Consider the following 22,232-nt stretch of genomic DNA (forward strand, 5'->3'; position numbering starts at 1 on the left):
CTGCACGGTCGTTTAGGTTGTGTATGACATCCACCGTCGCGCACCCCCCATCAGGTCCCCCACTAGCTGTCAGTGGAAGAGAAACTGTAGTTCCCACACTCAGCGCTACGCGGGCATTTAAATTTAAAAATGTCATCATAAAGCGCTCATACCCTTCAGGATTTTCCAAAAGACAGAGAAAGAAAGAAGAAGAGGAAAACCGCCAAAGACACAGCGGTAAATAAACCATTATTATCTCCAAATACAACTGTCTGACGTGTTTTCACATCTCTGCGAACATAAAGTTTGACATCAGTGACCAAACACAATGGTAGATGTGAGCGTTGTAAGAGGGTGAAAAAGTTCAACTAATAGTCATACACAACTTTGTTCTGTTTGCAGAATTTAAGCATAAAATACACACTAGACAACTTCTCGCCCCTTCACTGTTGTAGCTACAGCATTCGAAAACTTCCTGTGAGCTAAATCCTCTTGATGCACGAGCCCAGATTACGATCGCATGAGATTTTTTGCCATGTATAAAGGCAAAAGCTAGAGAAGTGTTGTCACTTAGGCTACTCTTGACAGCTGTCTGCCTGCGGCTGCGGTCACGGTAAAAACTTTGTCAATTCCAAACAAAATGCAGTTAATTAGGTCCAAACAAAATAATCCATCAAATCCGGTTACATTTTAGGTGTACGCAGGCTATCAATTTCCGTTGGTGATGTTTCTATTCCATCTGGAGAAAAATGCCCTTTTTTCCTTTGCGTTTGTCCTTCTATTCTTCTCCATCAACACATCTCAACACTTTGTACCGTAGCCTACGCAACAGGTAGGTTAGTTTTGCGCATGACGTTATAGGGTAGACTGGGTACAGTTGAGACATAGGTACAGTTGAGACACCTTAAATAGCTTGTGTTCGCAGCAAGCACAAGTTGTGATTTTTGCTGTGCACATGCTTATTAGTGTCCTCTTTGATCGTGAGAAATTTGAACAATGGACGCGTCTCCGATCCGAAGATATCGGGAAAAGTTTCTTTTTCTAAAGTAGGACGTTCACTTCACCATGCACTCTCCACAATGAATAGCTTACTATCCCTATATGACTGTTAAACGTAACTGGTATCACCACAAACGTTATTCTGTGCCTTAAAAACTGGCATATTTCATGGTATTGTGTCATGCAAGGTAATTGCAAAATCTAGAGAAATGTGCGAGATGGCCAGCGGGGGATAGTTGAGACACACGTGTATCAACTGTACCCCCGATAGAGTTCTATTAGGAAACACACTGTGTAGTTGTTCAGTGTTATGATAACAGGCTAAACGCCGTAATTAGCCAGCATAGGACGTAAATGAAAATAAAATTTGATATTTGTGATATTTAAACTGTGTATTATTAATAAATATTGTTTCATATCTTGTTCCTGCTTTATAAATTTTAACCAGTGCTAATTTAAATAAAATGAATGAATATAAATGGTTGAATAAACGTAAATGTTGCCCAATTGTTATTTTCTTTATTTGTCTTTATTTTTCATATTCATAATGAATGGTTAGTTACATTTACATCATTAGAAATGGGTGTCTCAACTGTACCATGCACAACCCCTGTATCACATGAAATACGTTCTGAGGAAACTATTTTGCAAATCGCAATTACGTTACATGCCAACATATAAGCAGTGCTATTACGTTGGTCCTTAACCTAATATAAGCAGTGCTATTACGTTGGCCCTTAACCTAATATAGCCAATCTATTGCAGTGCTATTACGTTTGTCCTGAACATAATACATCCAAAGCAGGTTTCTTTTCACACGTAGCAGCTAATGCTGTTCATTTTGTTTTAATTATTTACTCCCTTTTTTCTCATTGGGCTACAAAATATTATCTATGCCAGGGCGAGTCAAATGGCAGCACCCAGATAATTTTTATCTGTCCCTCCAACTGGGTTTTGATGTTTAAAACCCCTCGCAATCTGATATCAAAGTCCCCGCAAAGGTTTAGCGCGTTCAGCGGTGAGTTTAACAACGCACGTGATCATTCAGCGGTGAGTTTAACAACGCACGTGATCTCACGGCAGTTCGTGATATGGTCACGTAATTTAATCTATTGATTCGTGCCACGGACACGTTTATTTCGTTATTTTCGTAATACCAGCACGTTTTTTAAACTAATGTATTTTCAATGGGAAGCGTCTTTCGTGATAATAACAGCACGATTCTTTCTGCCTGGCTGTCGGCTGCAGCAGAGAAGCTGTTTAATCAACATTTATTCACGAGATCTTATGTATTTTTATGTATTTTTTTTAATGTTATTATTTCGGTCTTATTGCCAGGGAAGCTGGTTTGCTTTGCTGTTTATTGATTTTCTAAAATTATATTTTATCAGTAGGAAATCGCGCTGAAGAAGTCTCGTTCCGAACACATCGCGATATTTGGCATCAGTTCACGTGTGTCAGATGTTGGTAAGTAAATACCTAAATACGCTATCCTAATGTGTGATATCATGTCTTTTCTGTTTGTCGATGTTAATCTGCCATTATATCTGCCATCTCCACGGAGACTTTGCGTTTCATTGCTTTCTAATTCAAAACAGGGTGAACACTGCCTGTCACGTGACGTGCTAGGCCTAGATATTCATATCAGATTAAAAATAGTACAATTAGTTCCAAAGTTGTATTTGTAGTAGAAGCACAGTAAAAACAACACTTACCATGCTTTTACCGCAGTAACATTAGTTTTACTGTGATAAGTGTAGTAAAAAGACAGTAATCACAAAACTTACCATGCTTTTACCACACTGTTTGTAGTTTTAATGTGGTACTTATTGTAAATGCACAGTAACCACAACACTTACCATGCTTTTACCACAGTAACCATAGTTTTACTGTGATAGGTGTGGTAAAAGGACAGTAACCACAAAACTTACCATGCTTTAAACCTCAGTAACCTTAGTTTTACTGTGATTGGTTTAGTAAGGACAGTAATCACAAAACTTGCCATGCTTTTACCTCAGTATTGATAGTTTTAAAGTGATATTTGTTGTAAATGCATATTAACCACAACACTTGCCATGCTTGTAAGGCTTTATAATGTAACATCCAATATTTGTAAGGTAAATCAGTACTTTTCCCTTTAAATAATCCTATATATTATACATAATGATATTTTCTTTTCTCTTTTTTCAGCTGAAAAGACCAAAAGGGCCTTTCGGACTCAGTCATTCCATTATTGTTTGAGGAGAAGTAAACGGAGAAGACGGACAGCTGCAAAGGCAAATATTCGCAATGGTATGTATGTGTTGGTTTTAACCCTAAATCAAACATTTTATCAAGCATTTGTTGTTTCTTAAAACTTTTCTCACAAAACCCATAGCCCAATCAGTACAAACATAGTCTGAAAGTCTTAATAATTCACAAGATTTAACAAGTTGTCAAATTCGTACGATACTCGTACATATTTGTATACTCGTACACAATCCTGCAGCTTTTACTCCTAGTGCTGTCATTGGCTACTGCCTCAATTCCTGTACATATTTATCGCGATATTTGTAAATCAGTTGCGCCACTTCTTGGAAAGTTGTCGGATGTCACACACACTGTCAGAAAGTTTATATTAATTGCAAATTGGTCTCCGTCTGTTTATGTTCCAGTGATACATGATGTCTCTCCACACCTCATAACCTACCTCTGTTTGCAAGAGTGGAAAAGCTTATCTGACTTGTCACATGACATCAGATACTCGATTATTTATATATAACTGTCCCGTTTGCATGTAAATCATTTTCATGATTATTGCTTGCTATTAAAGACATACTTTTATTCATAGAAATGCCCACATATCAGTGAACTTATTACATAAAAATGCTTTTAACATTTAATTATGCAACACTCTTTACAGAAAACATATCCTACAGTTATAAACTCACAACGGCATCATCAAGTCCTGTGCTGGGCAACAACTGTCCTCCAACGTATTCGATCCGTGGCCAGGTTCTTCACATCTTCCCATGGGACACTGACATTCTTCAGGTCTTCGTGAAACATCTATCTCCATGTCTTCCTTGGTCTTCCCTGTCTCCTGCATCCTCCTGGTGGTGTCCACTTCATCACTGTGTTTGGGTGTTGTTGTTTGGGCATGCGTAGGATGTGTCCAGCGAGGTGCACCCTTTGCTCTGTCACAGTTTCTGAAAGTCTTCATGTGAAGTCCCATTCCTCCTCAGGATCTCTTTGATATATGCAGAACCAATATTGAAAATAGTGATTTATCTTTTTCCATATTGTTAAAGCATTTTGTTTTCTCTTTTCAGCTTCATAAATTGTACTTGATTTCTGCCTAATGCCTTTATCAAAAAAGTGTAAGTGTTCATCAGGTGTTTTGCTAAAGGACATATTCATTGCATAGTTACAATAAAAGTGACCAATAATCACAAGGATATAGAATGAAAGTTGAGAATGTAAAATGTTGTGCTTATGTTTTTGCCTATTTGTTATTTAAAGCGAAGAAACAAATGTATGTTCACATAACAAACTTGAATCTCATCTCTTGGTTTGTAAATATATTCAACTTCATCATAGCAATTTTTTTAACGTTAATGTATGTGTCACTATAATAGATTGCTCCTGTATCTGGATATTTTTAATTAACTGATTTTTATACTGTTGTGCAGTAGTTTTGGCACTACATTTGTCTTTAAACAGTTTGACATTAAATATTGGAATAAGCTTTCAAAATGGTGTCCATTCATTGTGCTTTTGTTACATTTATTTGAATATAATTGATATACCTTTAATATACTATACATACACTGTAAATGTTAGAAGCACTTTAGTACATGCAATTATCTTTAATTAAAATACTGCAAAACTACCCCTGCTGTAGGACATTGCTTTGAAAAAAGTTTCTCTTTCAAATTTATTTATGCATCAGTCTAAGCAAATTTCTGTCATTGATCACGTGACCTCGTTTTTGGATGGTAACCACACAAAGGAGTCTTTTGTTTTTAAATATGAGTTTTATAATTTAATTAGAAGGAATGCATGTTTAACAGCCTAAATATAAAATATTTAAGGTATCTATCCCCGCAGCCGGAACCAGAAGAGATCTGTCATCGTTTACCATAAACCAGGGCATGTAAGTGTGACGCATCTGTTCAGCTGGGTTGTTATTGGCTGTGACTTTATCGCAGAACTCGCTGTGATTGGACAATCGTTTAACCCATATAAAACGGCGCTTCATGTTACAAAGTATGTTTTGGTGTTATTATTACGTTAGTTATACATTAAGCTAACTATAAAGTGTCTCTATGTTGTGAGAAATTACTCCTTTACCGAGATCCTAACCCTAACCCTAAGCATGTCTGCACATTTCAATGAACTACAGAACAATGCTTCCTGCTCCACTGATAGAATGACAGAGATATGTGGGTAATGTAGTTTAAAACGTTTAGTAATAAAACAATAAATGTTAAATAAATAATATATTTAATGGACAACTGGATATCTAAATTTGTTCATTGTGCAAACCTTTATGACATATATGAGGGACAGGCTGAAATTTGATATTTTACTGTGAGCACTTTAAAAATAACCTTTATGCCAGCTTTCCATATATGTCTGAAAACTGTGGCCAACATTATTTATTAAACATAGTATAAGCAGTTGTCCAGCCGATTTTCTCTTTGATACACTAATCAGACTTTGAGTTACAGCCATTTGAAATGTGCATTTGTTTGCTCTTCTCGGGGCCGTTGCTGGGCCCTGGGGGTGGAAGGACAGTATAATCTACACAGATCTACACATACTATTACTATTACACAAGGATAATGCACCATTCAGTAAAACAACAAAAAAACAGTGCCAACATTTCCTTTTCACCCCGATTGCTGCTTATATGCCTGACATCAGTGATATATGCTTTCATTCAAAAAGCAGTTGTAGATGTGCTAGAATGATCAACATGGATCATCTTCAATTAAGCTTTAAGTATTTATAGCAAGATAGCCCACTGTAGCCTCTTGTTATTCACATAGCTTCCTTTTATTTCACTGGAAACTGGCATACATGCAAGTATGTGCAACTTTTGTTGCATTGTTGTCCCAAATATCATTAACCAGATCTAAATTTTTATGTCCCAAGTAAAAGAATCATGGTAATTAATTATATTTAGTTATTTATAAGTTTTTAATTATATGTAGTTATTTTTAAAGAAATAAGAAATTAAAATTTCTCAAAAGAAAATTTCTATTTACTGTACCAAACACCACTTTCAATACACAATAGTCATCATACTTTATTAAACAACACTTTATTGGAGAACAAAGCATAAAGTTGATAAAGTAGCATAAAGACAAATGAGATTCAAGATAAATAAAAATGTGTCTTCAAAAACACGTTAACATCATTTGAATCCATTCACAGCTGCTGAAGCCACAAAACGAGTGCCAGATAATCATATTCAGTCACATATGATACAGAAAACAGATTTGATATTGTGTTGGAAAATAATGATTCATTATCACAGCTAAACTGGTTTCTTGCTCTTCCCTGTACGTCTCTATCGTGTTAGTGTTCTTCATCCTCGTCTAAACAGTTTGTTCAGTTGAAGAACAGAAGAACAGAAGATGTGATCACTGATGTGGAGTAGCTTTTTCTCAACCAGAGGAAGAAGTCTCAACATCCCATTGTCAGGCGTTCTCCAGTCCTGGTCTGAAAGTAAAACAAAAGACAGAAAACATTCAAATAAAGTTATGTTATGTTCTGCGTTATTTAAAGCAGTGATGGTTTACTCTGGCCCTCAGCGTCCACTGTCCTGCACATTTAGCTCCGACCACAAACCCTCCTGCCTATTGTCTAGAAGTAAACCTGAAGACTTTGGTTAAAATTTTCAGATGTGCTCGATTAGGGTTGGAGGTTAACTCTTAACTAACCTCAAAAAGTAGAATGCAAAGGGCCAGAGTTGCCTGTTCCTTACATAAATTTACAAAGCAGCAGTCAGTACGTTATATAATATACACATTGAAGTATTATATATATATATATATATATATATACACATATATACATACACACACATATATATATATATATATATATATATATATATATATATATATATATATATACATATATAAATATATAAATATATACACACATATATATATATATATATATATATATATATATATATATATAAAATATTGCAGCACAAAATAAGCTAAGTACTGAACAAAAACAGTTTTACCCATATCAACAGCAACATATTTTAAAAGATTTTTAAGAAAGGCATGGTCTCTTTTGAGCCTTTGCCAGTGATGCTTGTTTTCTTTCCAGACAACATAATCTTCTGTCAATTGTTTCAAGAGCTTCACTTGGTCAAAAACCAAGTGATAACCTGTACAATGTAAAATTGTCAACATCAAATTATGTACTACATATTACAGCATTGTTTCAATACAAGACATACCAATGGACTCGCGCACTTTTCTGCCTTCTTTGGGCATCAGATGTTCCTTCCTCACCCGAAACAAAGGACTTATTCGATTAGCTTGCGTTGATATAAGGACTGGTCTTCCTTCTCTGCTGTAAAACAAGATAGTCTCGACTTACTCTATGTGCAATTACTATTGTTCTTGAAACACAAATTAAGACAGTTATAAATAAGTTAATTTACCATATGATTCAGGAGAGAACATTTGATGAGTAAATACTGATTGCAATATTCTAGAAACTTCACCTGGGAAGGGCTGATCACGGCAAGATTCGCTGCAACTCACTAGTAGCTCTTGTAATGGTTGGCTCTTAAAAGAGCTGTTGAGTTTGATATTGGTAGAGCTTTAAAAAAAAAGGACTAAGTAATCCTGCAAAACAGAAAGGAAGGTCATTTTAATACATTACTTGCAAATAGTCAGTTTATAACTGTAGGATATGTATGTTTTCTGTAAAGAGTGTTGCATAATTAAATGTTAAAAGCATTTTTATGTAATAAGTTCACTGATATGTGGGCATTTCTATGAATAAAAGTATGTCTTTAATAGCAAGCAATAATCATGAAAATGATTTACATGCAAACGGGACAGTTATATATAAATAATCGAGTATCTGATGTCATGTGACAAGTCAGATAAGCTTTTCCACTCTTGCAAACAGAGGTAGGTTATGAGGTGTGGAGAGACATCATGTATCACTGGAACATAAACAGACGGAGACCAATTTGCAATTAATATAAACTTTCTGACAGTGTGTGTGACATCCGACAACTTTCCAAGAAGTGGCGCAACTGATTTACAAATATCGCGATAAATATGTACAGGAATTGAGGCAGTAGCCAATGACAGCACTAGGAGTAAAAGCTGCAGGATTGTGTACGAGTATACAAATATGTACGAGTATCGTACGAATTTGACAACTTGTTAAATCTTGTGAATTATTAAGACTTTCAGACTATGTTTGTACTGATTGGGCTATGGGTTTTGTGAGAAAAGTTTTAAGAAACAACAAATGCTTGATAAAATGTTTGATTTAGGGTTAAAACCAACACATACATACCATTGCGAATATTTGCCTTTGCAGCTGTCCGTCTTCTCCGTTTACTTCTCCTCAAACAATAATGGAATGACTGAGTCCGAAAGGCCCTTTTGGTCTTTTCAGCTGAAAAAAGAGAAAAGAAAATATCATTATGTATAATATATAGGATTATTTAAAGGGAAAAGTACTGATTTACCTTACAAATATTGGATGTTACATTATAAAGCCTTACAAGCATGGCAAGTGTTGTGGTTAATATGCATTTACAACAAATATCACTTTAAAACTATCAATACTGAGGTAAAAGCATGGCAAGTTTTGTGATTACTGTCCTTACTAAACCAATCACAGTAAAACTAAGGTTACTGAGGTTTAAAGCATGGTAAGTTTTGTGGTTACTGTCCTTTTACCACACCTATCACAGTAAAACTATGGTTACTGTGGTAAAAGCATGGTAAGTGTTGTGGTTACTGTGCATTTACAATAAGTACCACATTAAAACTACAAACAGTGTGGTAAAAGCATGGTAAGTTTTGTGATTACTGTCTTTTTACTACACTTATCACAGTAAAACTAATGTTACTGCGGTAAAAGCATGGTAAGTGTTGTTTTTACTGTGCTTCTACTACAAATACAACTTTGGAACTAATTGTACTATTTTTAATCTGATATGAATATCTAGGCCTAGCACGTCACGTGACAGGCAGTGTTCACCCTGTTTTGAATTAGAAAGCAATGAAACGCAAAGTCTCCGTGGAGATGGCAGATATAATGGCAGATTAACATCGACAAACAGAAAAGACATGATATCACACATTAGGATAGCGTATTTAGGTATTTACTTACCAACATCTGACACACGTGAACTGATGCCAAATATCGCGATGTGTTCGGAACGAGACTTCTTCAGCGCGATTTCCTACTGATAAAATATAATTTTAGAAAATCAATAAACAGCAAAGCAAACCAGCTTCCCTGGCAATAAGACCGAAATAATAACATTAAAAAAAATACATAAAAATACATAAGATCTCGTGAATAAATGTTGATTAAACAGCTTCTCTGCTGCAGCCGACAGCCAGGCAGAAAGAATCGTGCTGTTATTATCACGAAAGACGCTTCCCATTGAAAATACATTAGTTTAAAAAACGTGCTGGTATTACGAAAATAACGAAATAAACGTGTCCGTGGCACGAATCAATAGATTAAATTACGTGACCATATCACGAACTGCCGTGAGATCACGTGCGTTGTTAAACTCACCGCTGAATGATCACGTGCGTTGTTAAACTCACCGCTGAACGCGCTAAACCTTTGCGGGGACTTTGATATCAGATTGCGAGGGGTTTTAAACATCAAAACCCAGTTGGAGGGCCAGATAAAAATTATCTGGGTGCTGCCATTTGACTCGCCCTGGCATAGATAATATTTTGTAGCCCAATGAGAAAAAAGGGAGTAAATAATTAAAACAAAATGAACAGCATTAGCTGCTACGTGTGAAAAGAAACCTGCTTTGGATGTATTATGTTCAGGACAAACGTAATAGCACTGCAATAGATTGGCTATATTAGGTTAAGGGCCAACGTAATAGCACTGCTTATATTAGGTTAAGGACCAACGTAATAGCACTGCTTATATGTTGGCATGTAACGTAATTGCGATTTGCAAAATAGTTTCCTCAGAACGTATTTCATGTGATACAGGGTTGACCATGCACTGTCTCAACTGTACCACATATGGGTACAGTTGAGACAAGGTTGAGACAAAAAGCACCTTATTTTCATGAGCTAATTGTGGAAAATATAAACTACTTCTGGGTATTATTGATTGATAATATCTTAGTCGATAAGCTAATGAAATGTCATGTGGCATGTCATGTGGAAATTCACTTCTTTTCAGTATCTATTTTTGTGTGAAAAAATCAAAACGCAAAAAGTGTCTCAACTGTACCCAGTCTACCCTACTGTCTGTGGCATTATGTGAAGTGAAGTTCTTTTCCTGTAAAGTAAATATCGAATCCTCCACACTTCACTTTCATGATATGCTATGAGAATAACAATAAACATATGGCTATTCACCAAATGTTTTTTTTTTATGTTTTTTTATTTATTAGGTGCTTTGCTTAAATTTCTGTCTGAGCCAATTGATAATTCATGACTCTTAAAATGCACCAGAATACAAGAAATCCCATCTGAATTTAACATTTTTTCCTGAGGGAGGACTTGGGACCTCACTTCACTCTTTTGCCTAGGGCCCCCAAATATCTTGAAACGGCCCTGTTCATGTATCTCTACATAGTTCCAAACAAATCCGCGTTGCCAATGATTTAAGCGGGGCAGACAGCAGCAGCTATATTTGCAGCAATTATCGGTAAATATTGACGCATAATGTAGCCTACATTGATTGTTACGTTGACACTTAAATGACTTGCATACAATATCATTTATTTTCTGGGGAGTAACAGAAACACAGCATTAATACATTTTAATGTTACAAAAGCTTTCCATTTCAGATAAATGCTGTTCTTTTGAACTTTCTATTTATCAATAATCCTGAAATAAAAAATGTTAATAACTTTTCTCAACATTAATAATAATGAGAAATGTTTATTGATCATCAAATCATCATATTAGAATGATTTCTGAAGGATCATGTGACTGAAGACTGGAGTAATGATGCTGAAAATTCAGCTTTGATCACAGGAATAAATTACACTTTAATGGCTATTCACATAGACAACAGCTGATTTACATTATAATAATATTTAACAATAGTACTTTTTTTTATATTTTTTTATACAAAAACAGTAATATTGTGAAATCAAATAAATGCAACTTTGGTGAGCAGAAGAGACTTCTTTTAAAAACATAAACAATCTTGCCGATCCCAAACTTTTGACTGGTAGTGTATATACACATATATATATACACACACACACATTGTTCTTGAAACTTTTATGTCAATAAAGCCCTTTGAATAGATTCATGAGAGGATGACTGAGATGTCAAAAATACAGTCAAAATGTAAAAAATACAGCAATTTCATCAACTTACCAGCGAGCGTAGTTCGGAAACACTGAAAATGAATGGGTTTCAGTGCTGGAACTATCAGTGTTTGGATCGGCTGCTCCACGACAGGCGTTACTTCCGCATTCCAAAGTTCCCATGGCAGTCGGAACATATGAAACCGGCTTCGGCTTCGCCCCGTCTTGTTGTAATCAGCGCGTTCCTCAATCCGCAGCGGCAAGCAGAGAGCACGTCAGAATACAGAGGCCTGTGTGTGTGTGTTCATCTCAGCCTCATTGATCTGTCACTGCTCGTCAATGTCAGAATATTTAAAATGACCAATCAAATCAAAGTAGGCGGACTTTACGTTCACAGAATTTTAGCAGCGTGACTCGACGCTTCAGTTTACGGTCAAGTGTGAGATAAGATGAGTAGCTAACAGCGTAAAAAACAAAAAACAAATGTAAATTCACAGATGATTTACAGAGAAAATTCTCGTGTTTTCGTTTCGGTTGAGATCCGTGTAAAGCAGAATGCATGAACTGCAAAGCTGGCACGTAGTGTCCAGGGGGCCAATGTTTCGGAAAAAACTGAAGCTTCCCCGGGCGCCGCCATTGATTAGCAGACCATCACCTGCTGTTAGCATCCCATTGACTCCCATTCATTTTGGCGTCACTTTGACAGCGAATAACTTTACATCTGAGGCGTTTAAAGACTCCATTTGTCCATTATTTATTTCTAAAGAAACACGAAAATGTATAAAAGGCTCCATTACCTTGTATCTTATGTTATGGCCCCGTATAAGCTGTTTTTGTAAAAATAGGCTAACGATTGCATCATAGCCACGCGACTCTCTGTCGCACAGTAGAGAATTACCGTATGGACGGGAGGAGAAGCTCGCGGGCAATCGGGGGGACGTGGAGGCAAAATGACAAAGTAATTAATCAGAAAACTTAGCAAATGTTTCTCCTGCTCCTATCTCATGGACAGCTCCTACTCACACTCTCCGTCTCTGCGAGTTTCGGAAGGGAATGATTCAGATTTCTCTTGGCACAGCTACTAGAAGACAGACGGGTTGCTCACGTCACATCTACGTCGTCAAGCTCAGTTTGAGTCTGCGCAGTACGCTCAGCCATCAGGAAGTGAGAGCTTCTAATTGACTTCACTTGTCTCCGTTGAATCCAATGGGGTCGCTGTGTCCATTTCTTTTACTGTTTATGGTAGTGTCAAATAAAGGTGCTAGCGACCCTGAAGCCCACATAAAGAAAGTATAGGCTACAAGAGAACATCAGGAGGATTGAAATTGTTTTTTTACTGAAACAGTGTAGTCGATTTGTTATTTTAGTAGTAGATTTTTAACCTATGGCCATGAAAAGAAATAGTGTAATGTAAAAGGTGTTTAAAAGCGAAACTTTTTTAATAGTATTCTATTGTTGCGGGCCAAACATTGAATGGAAAGGATGTATTACTTTATTTATTAAAGTACAATAACATATTTGCAAGGTTGTGAATGCATTTGTCAAGTATTTTTTGATGCATTCACCCCCAACCACGCCCCCACCCATTAACCACGCCTCCCCAAACCACGCCCCTGCTCATCAACCACACCCCGTCCTCTTTTCTGAAAACTAAAACATGGTCACCCTAAATTACTATAATATATATTTATACTGACTGATAATAACCTAGATTTTCATTACATTGTTTAAGCGTCAACGAAAACAGTAGATTATTTTAGCTGATTATTTATTTCAGAAAACTAATTCGCAACTAAAATGCACGCAGCTTGTTTTTCTTCTTTGGTGGTGGTGGTTCCGGATCATAGGCACGTACTGCCACCTATTTCCTTTTTACTATATAGCTGCCTTGGTTCCCAGTGTATTGTTTTAATTCGATATACATTTAGTAAATTATAAACGTCAAAAGTGAACCCACTTTTTTGCTTGCTTGATAGAACATACATATTACCAAGCAATTCTCAGTAAGACAAAGCTTAATATAATCAAAAAAGTCCAAATAGCAGCAAACAAAGAATAAACAACACAAACCTAAAAGAAAAACAAATAAATAAATAAATGCATACATAGAAAATACACAAGGTGGTTAATAATCAAAAATATTTTCAAAAGATTGCATCGTTTAAGGGACAAACCAGTCTCAGTTTTGGAAGTGTGCTGACTTTTTAATTATACATTTGTATAATAAGAAAAAGATTAGTAGCCTAGTTGTCTCTTGTAGGGCTGAATCCCTCCATAAATCACACAAAACAAAAGAACACTTCATATAATGGTGACCCATTAGATGATCTTAAGCAGGCTGCATTTAATAGATTACTCTTTCAAGAAAACATTTGCAAATGTTTTGTAAAAGGTGCTTCTTTGCATGTATTGTTTTCGCTGCATTTAAATGTTCTGACCAGCAGGTGTCGGCACCAGCGTGTGGTGTTTCGAGCGCTTCGATATAGAGTCATCTTCGATATAGAGTCGCACACAATATAGAGTCATCTTTCTCAACTGGTGGGTTGCAAGACCGTTTTGAGTAAGTCGAATAGTGTGCAGTCAACAACAAACGTTATTTTAGAAAATGTGTGTGAAAGCTTGTGACACTTCTGTCAGATGCTGAGAAAAGGGCGTTGTCCTTATTCAGTTGGCTATCTTCGGTAAGATGAGATGTTGTCAGGCCAAATGTCAGTATAACCATCTTTTCTGTCATACGGCTGACAGCTGTTGTACTGTTGTACTGCAAATGCGGCGTGCTGTAGCCGTAGTTCTGTCGTCAATTAACTCATGTAAGAATCAAAAAGGCGATTAAAGCTGTCAAAACTGCATGCATGTATTTGTTATGCGTCACATGTGTCTGGATTAAAATATTCTGCTATGTGAGATCACAATTTAAGGCACAAACTGATATGTAATGCTTGAATGTCCAAAGGTCTAAATGTGAGCACTGTGCATTTGTACTAGAAGACAAGTATTCATTTTGCGTTCATTTGTAAAGGACAAACAAAAATGAATAATTTCTAAATCCATAAAATAACTAATTTTACATTCTGGCAACATATTTACACATGAAAAACAAAACATTTTACACTGTCGGGCCAGGGCCGGGCCAGGGCTTTAAACGGGCCGTGCCGGGCTAATAGCCTCGGGCCAATAGCACCGGGCATGCGTTTCCACTGTCGGGCCAGAAGCTCCACAGCGCTTCACTAAAACACGCCCGTAACACGCCTCTCTGGGACAACGTCACACTAACCTATCATTTCACCAACAAATGGAAGTTTTATCAGAAAACTAATCAGATATCACTGGAAACAGCGTTGAAAACAAACACGATAAAAGCGGCCGTTTGCTAGCTTTTTTTTGTTTGTTTGTTTAGCAGCTACTTGAATATTTAAAACCCAAGCATCGATGTTTTACCACAGGTTTACAATAAAAAGTGATACATTGATCATAATGAATTAATTTATGTAAAAATTGCACATTAGTCACTCAGAAATAAATTACCGTTAGGTCTATTTCACAAAAGAAAGAGGACATGCACACTTACTTTTTCAGTCGCGTCTGTTTCTTTATCTGGTAACTTAGTTACAGAACATAATCCATCACATTTAGAAAAAAATATAATTTCTACAAATATATGCCATACGACCTGAGGAGCTTTAGCACTCTCTCGACTCCCATACAGATATTTTCAGTCAGAGAAACAGAGGAAGCTCCCGAAAAAAAAAGTTACTTTATTTTTTGATAGTCCGGTTTAAAGAGACGAGACGTAGGCTATGTCAGATCAAATAAAAACATGACTGTGATAGCCTTTAAGATTGGTCTGATTTCTTCAAGCATTCGCTATGTTTTTTTTTTTTTACTATGTGTATCTTCAAGCGTTTACTATGTTTACTATGGTAACGGCTAGCGCGCATAGTCTTTTGCATCACAAACAGAAGGCATTCAAACATGAACGCGATTTAAATTATTTTATTTTTAAGTCTTAAATGCTGACAGAATCATCCGGCGCTGCCGTACCAACGGTAAACTCCTCCTCTGTTGGTAACCACTCCTCTAGCCCGAGCTGGCCCGCTTTGGCCCAAGGTATTCGACGGGCCAGAAATCCTGGCCGTTGGCCCCGAGTAAGCCCCGATCAAGCCCCGGAAGTGACAGTGGAAACGCGACTGGCCCTGGCACGCACTAGCACGGCCCGGCCCTGGCCCGACAGTGGAAACGCGGCTGAATCATTTTGCGAAGCATTGGTTATTGATTCGGAGTTTCGAAATAGCTTCGTTTCTCAAAGCAATTCAGTCACCTTTATTTATATAGCGCTTTTTACAATATAGATTGTTTCAAAGCAGCTTTACAAGGATAACAGGAAAATAATAGGCTATAAGATTTGTTTCTAGAAGAGAATAGTGTCATAGTCGTTCAGTGATGGTTCATTTTGTTGTAAATAAACATGTTGTTAATTTAGTGTGTGTGCGTGTGTGTGTGTGTGTGTGTGTGTGTGTAGGCTATAAAGCAGCCTACATTTAATCGTAAAAAAAAAAAAAACCGAAAGGAGTAAGTAGCCGCCCAGCAAACACATTTACGTTGTGGCAACGTCTGTGGCACGTTGCATTTCTGCTAGGGCAACGTCGCTGTCTACGTGCTCGCAACATTGTAACAACGTAGAATTGTAAGACGCGACAGGGCTGTAGCAACGTTGTTGCGCGACATTCAGCACTGAGAGACGACGTTCTGACAATATTTTTATATGCTGCTATATCCCCCATTTAGCATTTTGTTAGATAATTATATACTTTTTATAGTTTATTGTTTATCTATATTATTATTTAATGGGGCTATCAACACCTGCAAGTGTACACTTTGAAGAGTAAAAATGACAGAAGGTTTCGTTAATTCAACTTTATTAAAACTGCATATGATAATCAAATTGCACATCCAAAAGTAATACATTTGCGAAAAACGAAATAAACGAATATACACATTTATTTTAATTATAATAAATAAAACATAAAAAGCAAATGCAGATCAGAACATTTAATGAACAAAACCGGGTCTGGGGCAGACAGTATAGTTGAAAGCCGGCCGATAAAGGTCGGTAACCGGGGAAACATCCACAAATCCAGAGGAGCAAAGAAACGAATGAGATAGCGGAAAAATCAAATGACAAACTAAACAGTGCAAGCGAGGCTACATTAATCACATTAGAAATTAAAGCTAACGTTAGGTTGTGTTTGATAGTTGAGGTAGGCTAAACGCAATACTCACGTATCCTCGCTCGATGATGAATAGAACACAATGAGCCCAACAGGTGGTTGGAATTTAAAAGTCTGATTTTCGCGCTTCAGGGAAGTGACGAGTACATTATGTAGTCCAGTGGTCGTCCAGACACCCTAGGCACAACCTTAAGCAATGGCCCTGAACGGTGGTTTAATGTCAACATTGTGACAACGCTGTAACAACCTTCACCACACAACGTATTTATAGCAACCTTTTGGCCATGTTGATAAAACGTTGTTAGAAGGTTGGCTACGTTGTGCCAACGTTCTGTGTTTGCTGGGAGCGGGCAGCGGCCGACTGCGACATAAGCAAATGAAAACATCAAGATAAAATGTCACAGGCTCTTTGCCCCGCCCTGCTTCATACCACAGTAATGTTAATAAAACTTTAATACATTAGCTTATCCATGAATATGACTTCTGCCCGAGTCTGTCGGATTCCTTTCCATTGGCTGTGGAGGTGAAGACAACAACTCCCATGATTCCAAAACTCATTTGCATCGTCATCAAGGCAAGCTATGCGCTTTTTTAAATAAGCTACTAATACTGTGCCTTTAACCTTTAACTAAATAGTTCAAGATGGAGGAATCTTACAGAGGACGCTTGAGTAAGAAAACACAGGAGCATTTTTCTCGTAAACCTAGACGCATAAAATATCCTAAACAATAAAAAAATAAATGTCAAAACTGCTTCTAAAATGTATAGGAATAACTATTGAGTAAGTACCATGTACTAAAATGGAAGCATTTACTATATTCTTAACTTTATAAGCATCATAATATTTGGAATTAAAATAAATGTCCTATTATTATTAACATATCTCCAGAAATATATTTGAGTGGTCAGGCTGAGCCTGAGAAATGTTCCTCTTCGCCTATAGTTTCATGGGGATTAAATTCACCAACACACACACACACATACACACAACTTGACTTGAAAAATCAATATTTATTTGAAAAATGCAACACTTATAAAACAATACTAACAAAGCAGTTTTTTTATTTAAATTTTTTTGTGTTTATTTAAAAGTAGACCAATCTGATATTATTTTAATCTTTTATCTGTTATTTATTAACAGTTGAGATAGTTATTTAATGCCGATCCAACCAGCAGAAGACATTAAATCCCAGTAGTAACACAGCGTTACAATGTTCCCCTATTAGAAACTATGATATTCTATGATGTCAGTGATATAATTCACAATAGAAACTTTTGTGAATTCTTTTGAGAGAAAGAGGTGAATAAAAACGGAGAATGTTCAGAAATTATTAATTATTATGTTTTGTGCTGGTGTTTTGTTGTCAAATTGAAAATTTGTTTATTTTTTATTATTTAAAAAGCCATTATTTTATGTCAAAAAGTTCATAATTATTTTATTTTATTGACAAAATATTTTAGTTTGTCGTATATATTTTTCTGCTGTTTTTAAGCAAGTTAATCTGTTACATGATCATGTTACAAAGTACCCAACCTATGGGGCATGTTGTCACATTTCACTTCCAATCTTTCCGGGTAAATCAAGAAAAATGTATTAGACGTGGGAAATTAATGTGGGAAAAAAATACTCTGAATACTCTGAAAGTAGGTTTACAAAAACTAAGAAAGTCAAAAAGCGTTAGGTTGTGGCCCGCCCTCCCCTAAACTGAAAAAAAAGGTGTAGAAACAATTTTACACATAAATCACTAGTAAATTTCACAAATAATTACAAAGAAACAGCAAGTAACATTGAATAAAACATGACATTTTGATATAGAAAGACTGAAATAATACTTCCTTAAACATACTCCAATAATCTGTTTTGTTTACAACTTTAAAAAACATATTTACAGCTGTATCTCTAAAACGCCATTGTGTACTGAAACTGTTCAATGTTTGCAAGGAAACTTTCAGACATTCAAAAAAATATTCAGAAAAGAAGAGAAAATAGAGAGACAGTTTATTCTTGTTTAGAAATATCAGATTCATTAAGGTCTGATTATTTTGTTTCTCCTCTCTTGTTCAGCTTTTCTGGATCTGATGTCATAGATGAGAACAACCACAGCAGCCACTGCAGCCACGCCCATCAGAGCAGAGACGACCAATCGGATCACAGCTTCTGCAGAGCCACAACAGTAGATGTTGTCTGAGGATGAGGGAAAAAACTATGCGATGAAACAAAACCTTCCATTTCGATCAATATCTGTTTCATCAACAGCTCAGAACGGATTATTGTGACAAATTGGTGTATATCTTATATCAACAGAACCAGCAAAGAACAGAGTTAGGATGACAGATGTGCTGATTTGCAGGTTTGTTACAGTTGTGAAAGCTAGTTAGTTTCTGCATTGATGCATACGGTAAAGAAGTGAGCTATGCTGCTAAATGAGAGATCCATTCCAGCTCAGTAATGCTAAAATCACTGCTTACCTGAACCTTCTGGACCTGCGCATGTGTGACAGACTTGAGTGATGTTGTCCAGATGTGTGGTCTGGTTGCTGATGGGATTGTTCAGCACACAGCTGTAGGTGTTTTTATCCTGATCTTGCACCTCCAGATGTAGAGAGAGACTGATGCTGAGATCACACACACTGATGCTGGACAATACACTGATTCCTTTGTACCAGGAGAGATTCGCCCTTGACACATTCATCACTGAACACAGCAATGATCCTGATGATGATGATGAAGGTCGGTATCTGGTAATGACAGGAATGGGCAGAAGATCTGGAAAATATGCACACAAAAAAGCATTGAGTATACGAAATGGACAAATTGTGACCTGTGCTACAAAATGAGATGGAATGTGCATTGTCTAATTATGAGCTACAACCAAAACAAGGGAAATATGTCAATTTTGGTCGAATTTGAGGTCTTCACAAAAAACTTCTTTAAGCCCTCGTCTGGTGATCCCAAAGCTCCAGATAGCAATTAAACATCTGAAATAATCTTTATTTGAATGTTTTCAGAGAGGTGCGCCTTTCAAAAATGTTTCTTTGTTTTAATAATTCATGAAAAATTGCCTTTTTCTCTGCTCACTTCTCGACCACTGGTGCTTCCCCTCAGTACAAGTTTGTGAATATTCATAGCGAATTCTCTATGGCATGAGTCTTAACCAATGAAATGTGACTTTCAAACTCATGCTGATGTAAACAAAACCAGCTTGTTGCTAACCAGTCGTAATAACGCCTGTGGTGATGTATCAAAACACCTTGGCGGTGGCGCCTTATTGTATCATGGAAGCGTCCATCTTCTAAAATACAAAATGTAAACACGGCAGAAACTTCACATTTTCAAGCTTTTAATTATATATTTTGTCGATATATGTGATTTGATTTGTAATGGATATGGATGATAGTGAGAGTGCTCAGTCGGTGGCTAATGCCTTAAATGCACTGCAGTCTGCGAATCTTGCAATTGACATGGAACATTTTGCTCAACCTAATGACTACTTCAGACTCATTGGCCTTGGCTCATTTTCTGTGAAGAACATATCAGAACACATTTTCAATGACCACACACTGTACACCCCCCAACACATTTATATTACACACAGGATAATAAAAGTGTGGAAATTGTAGGTCCTGTGTACCTTTACTCTGTCCTCCTCCTGTCAGGGCCTGCTGTTATTGTGTGTGTGTGTGTGTGTGTGTGTGCACGTGTTCTTGTATGTGGTTTATGAGGACACAAATGTGTATACATCTGTGTCCTCATAAACCAAGCAGCTTAAATAAACATACTAAATGGTGTTTTTTGAAATAAAAAAAAGTTTTATTTGATTGGTAAGTTTAGGGGTAGTGTTATCGTAGGGTTAGGTTATACAGTTTGTACATTATAAAAAGCATTACGCCTATGGAGAGTCCCCGTAAACCACATATCCAAGTGAGTGAGTGTGAGTGTGTGTGTATGTGTGTGTGTGTGCGTGTGTGTGAGAGAGAGATTGTGTGTAAGTGTGAGAGAGTGTGAGTGCAAAAGTGAGTTTTGTGTTTCTACCCCTGCCGTTCCTACACAGAGTTGCAATTCTTAAATGTGATCTAGCAAAGGTAAAGAGAAATTATTAACCATATATACTGTTTATATTGCTTGTAATTGGGATGAAGTAAACATCTGTTAAGTATTTTAACATCAAATTGTTTGATTGTGTTGAATTAAAAAACCCAAAAATGCAGCGGGTCCACCAGACCCACGAACACTGGCCGAATAACAAAAATATGAACACCACACAAGGGTAAAATGAGTTAAAACAAGGCTTAAATGAACGTAAAAAGTTGTGAGAGAATGAGGTGTGTGTGAGATCCGCATCAGCAGCTGCAGGTCTTAAAGTGACAGCAGCCAATAATGCTCTCTGTCAGTAAAGTTAATCAAAGAACAAAGGAAACAGAGAAAATCCCTCACTGCAGTTACACTGTAATGTTGGATGGCAATAATTCAGTTTTTTTTTTTTTTTTTTTATCTTGACATCAAGTAGCTGTATTAGTATCAGTGATCTTGACCTTCATTTATAAAAAAGATGCCATATTATAAGATGCCAAGTATTTAAGATATACTGTATTAATTTGGAGATTAACTGTGAAATTATTACATTATAAATATATAAACTAATATAAACCCATAAAATGTGTTTGTTTTTAATTGCGTTTGCGTTTAATTATTCGTTATTCGGTGGCTCTGAACTGTCAAAACACCTCTCAAAATGCTTGCTACTGATGCGAAAAAAGCAGAAAATCGAACCCGATCCGAATTTTTTCATTTAATTTTTGTCAGATGAAAGTTTCAGGAGGTAGTGTATAAATGTGATTGACACAACGTGAGGTCGTATTTATTTTTTAACATGCGAAAATTTCAGACAAGAATTTCGGACTCAGTGTGCAAGGACCTTAAGTCTTATTTTTTTTAAAAAAGCTTGTAAACATGAGATGGAAAATTTGTTATTGTTATTACTGATATTTTGTTGCATAATTTTGCTTGCTACATGGGTAGTAAACGTTTCATTTTTGAAAATGTGCTCATTCTGACTTGCCAGCATGGGTCACAATTAATCTCTATATTATAAAATATATAGCGATGAATTGTATCTATATTTGTATATATATAATAAATAATTTAGAAGCATTATAAATGAAAATATTTAATATTATTTAAGAATATTTAATAATAAATAACAGAATTCTCTACTCACCATAGACAGTAACACTAAAGGACTTGTTGTTTTCCAGTGATCTCTAGTGTATAAAGTCCAGTGTCTGTGGTTCTCATGTTCTTGATGATCAGAGATCCAGTCTGAGGATTCAGCTGCAGTCTGTCTCTGAATCTCCCAGCACTATCACTATATGAGATCTGCTGACTTGTTATATTGATTGTAGCTATTACTGCACTTGTAAATGACAACTCTAACTTATGATTTTTCTGTTCTTCAGTAAGATCAAGGTTTAGAGTGACAGAATCTCCCTCCTTCACTGGCACAGTCTTCACTTCAT

At 36.4% G+C, this 22,232-nt stretch overlaps 2 protein-coding genes and 2 long non-coding RNA genes across 4 annotated transcripts in view; 2 read left to right on the forward strand and 2 right to left on the reverse strand.

The window, feature by feature from the left end:
- LOC311295608 (uncharacterized protein) overlaps positions 1–22,232 on the reverse strand; it is a gene marked incomplete at its 3' end in the record, with an annotated part of 334,919 nt that overhangs the window by 83,733 nt on the left and 228,954 nt on the right. The window lies entirely within an intron of this gene.
- Positions 1–22,232, forward strand: part of LOC311295867 (elastase-1-like) — a 304,045-nt gene that overhangs the window by 61,909 nt on the left and 219,904 nt on the right. The gene's annotated exons all lie outside the window — the stretch shown is intronic.
- Positions 2,313–4,283, forward strand: LOC311295875. The gene is made up of 3 exons (XR_014628410.1): positions 2,313–2,445; positions 3,169–3,270; positions 3,881–4,283. It is a non-coding gene; the product is annotated as an uncharacterized lncRNA (long non-coding RNA).
- On the reverse strand, positions 7,743–9,484 carry LOC311295874. Its single transcript, XR_014628409.1, has 3 exons — positions 9,352–9,484; positions 8,527–8,628; positions 7,743–7,838 (listed from the first exon to the last, which is right to left on the reverse strand). It is a non-coding gene; the product is annotated as an uncharacterized lncRNA (long non-coding RNA).

Source organism: Rutilus rutilus, assembly GCF_951802725.1.
Source record: "Rutilus rutilus genome assembly, chromosome: 8".
Taxonomy (NCBI): Eukaryota; Metazoa; Chordata; class Actinopteri; order Cypriniformes; family Leuciscidae; genus Rutilus; species Rutilus rutilus.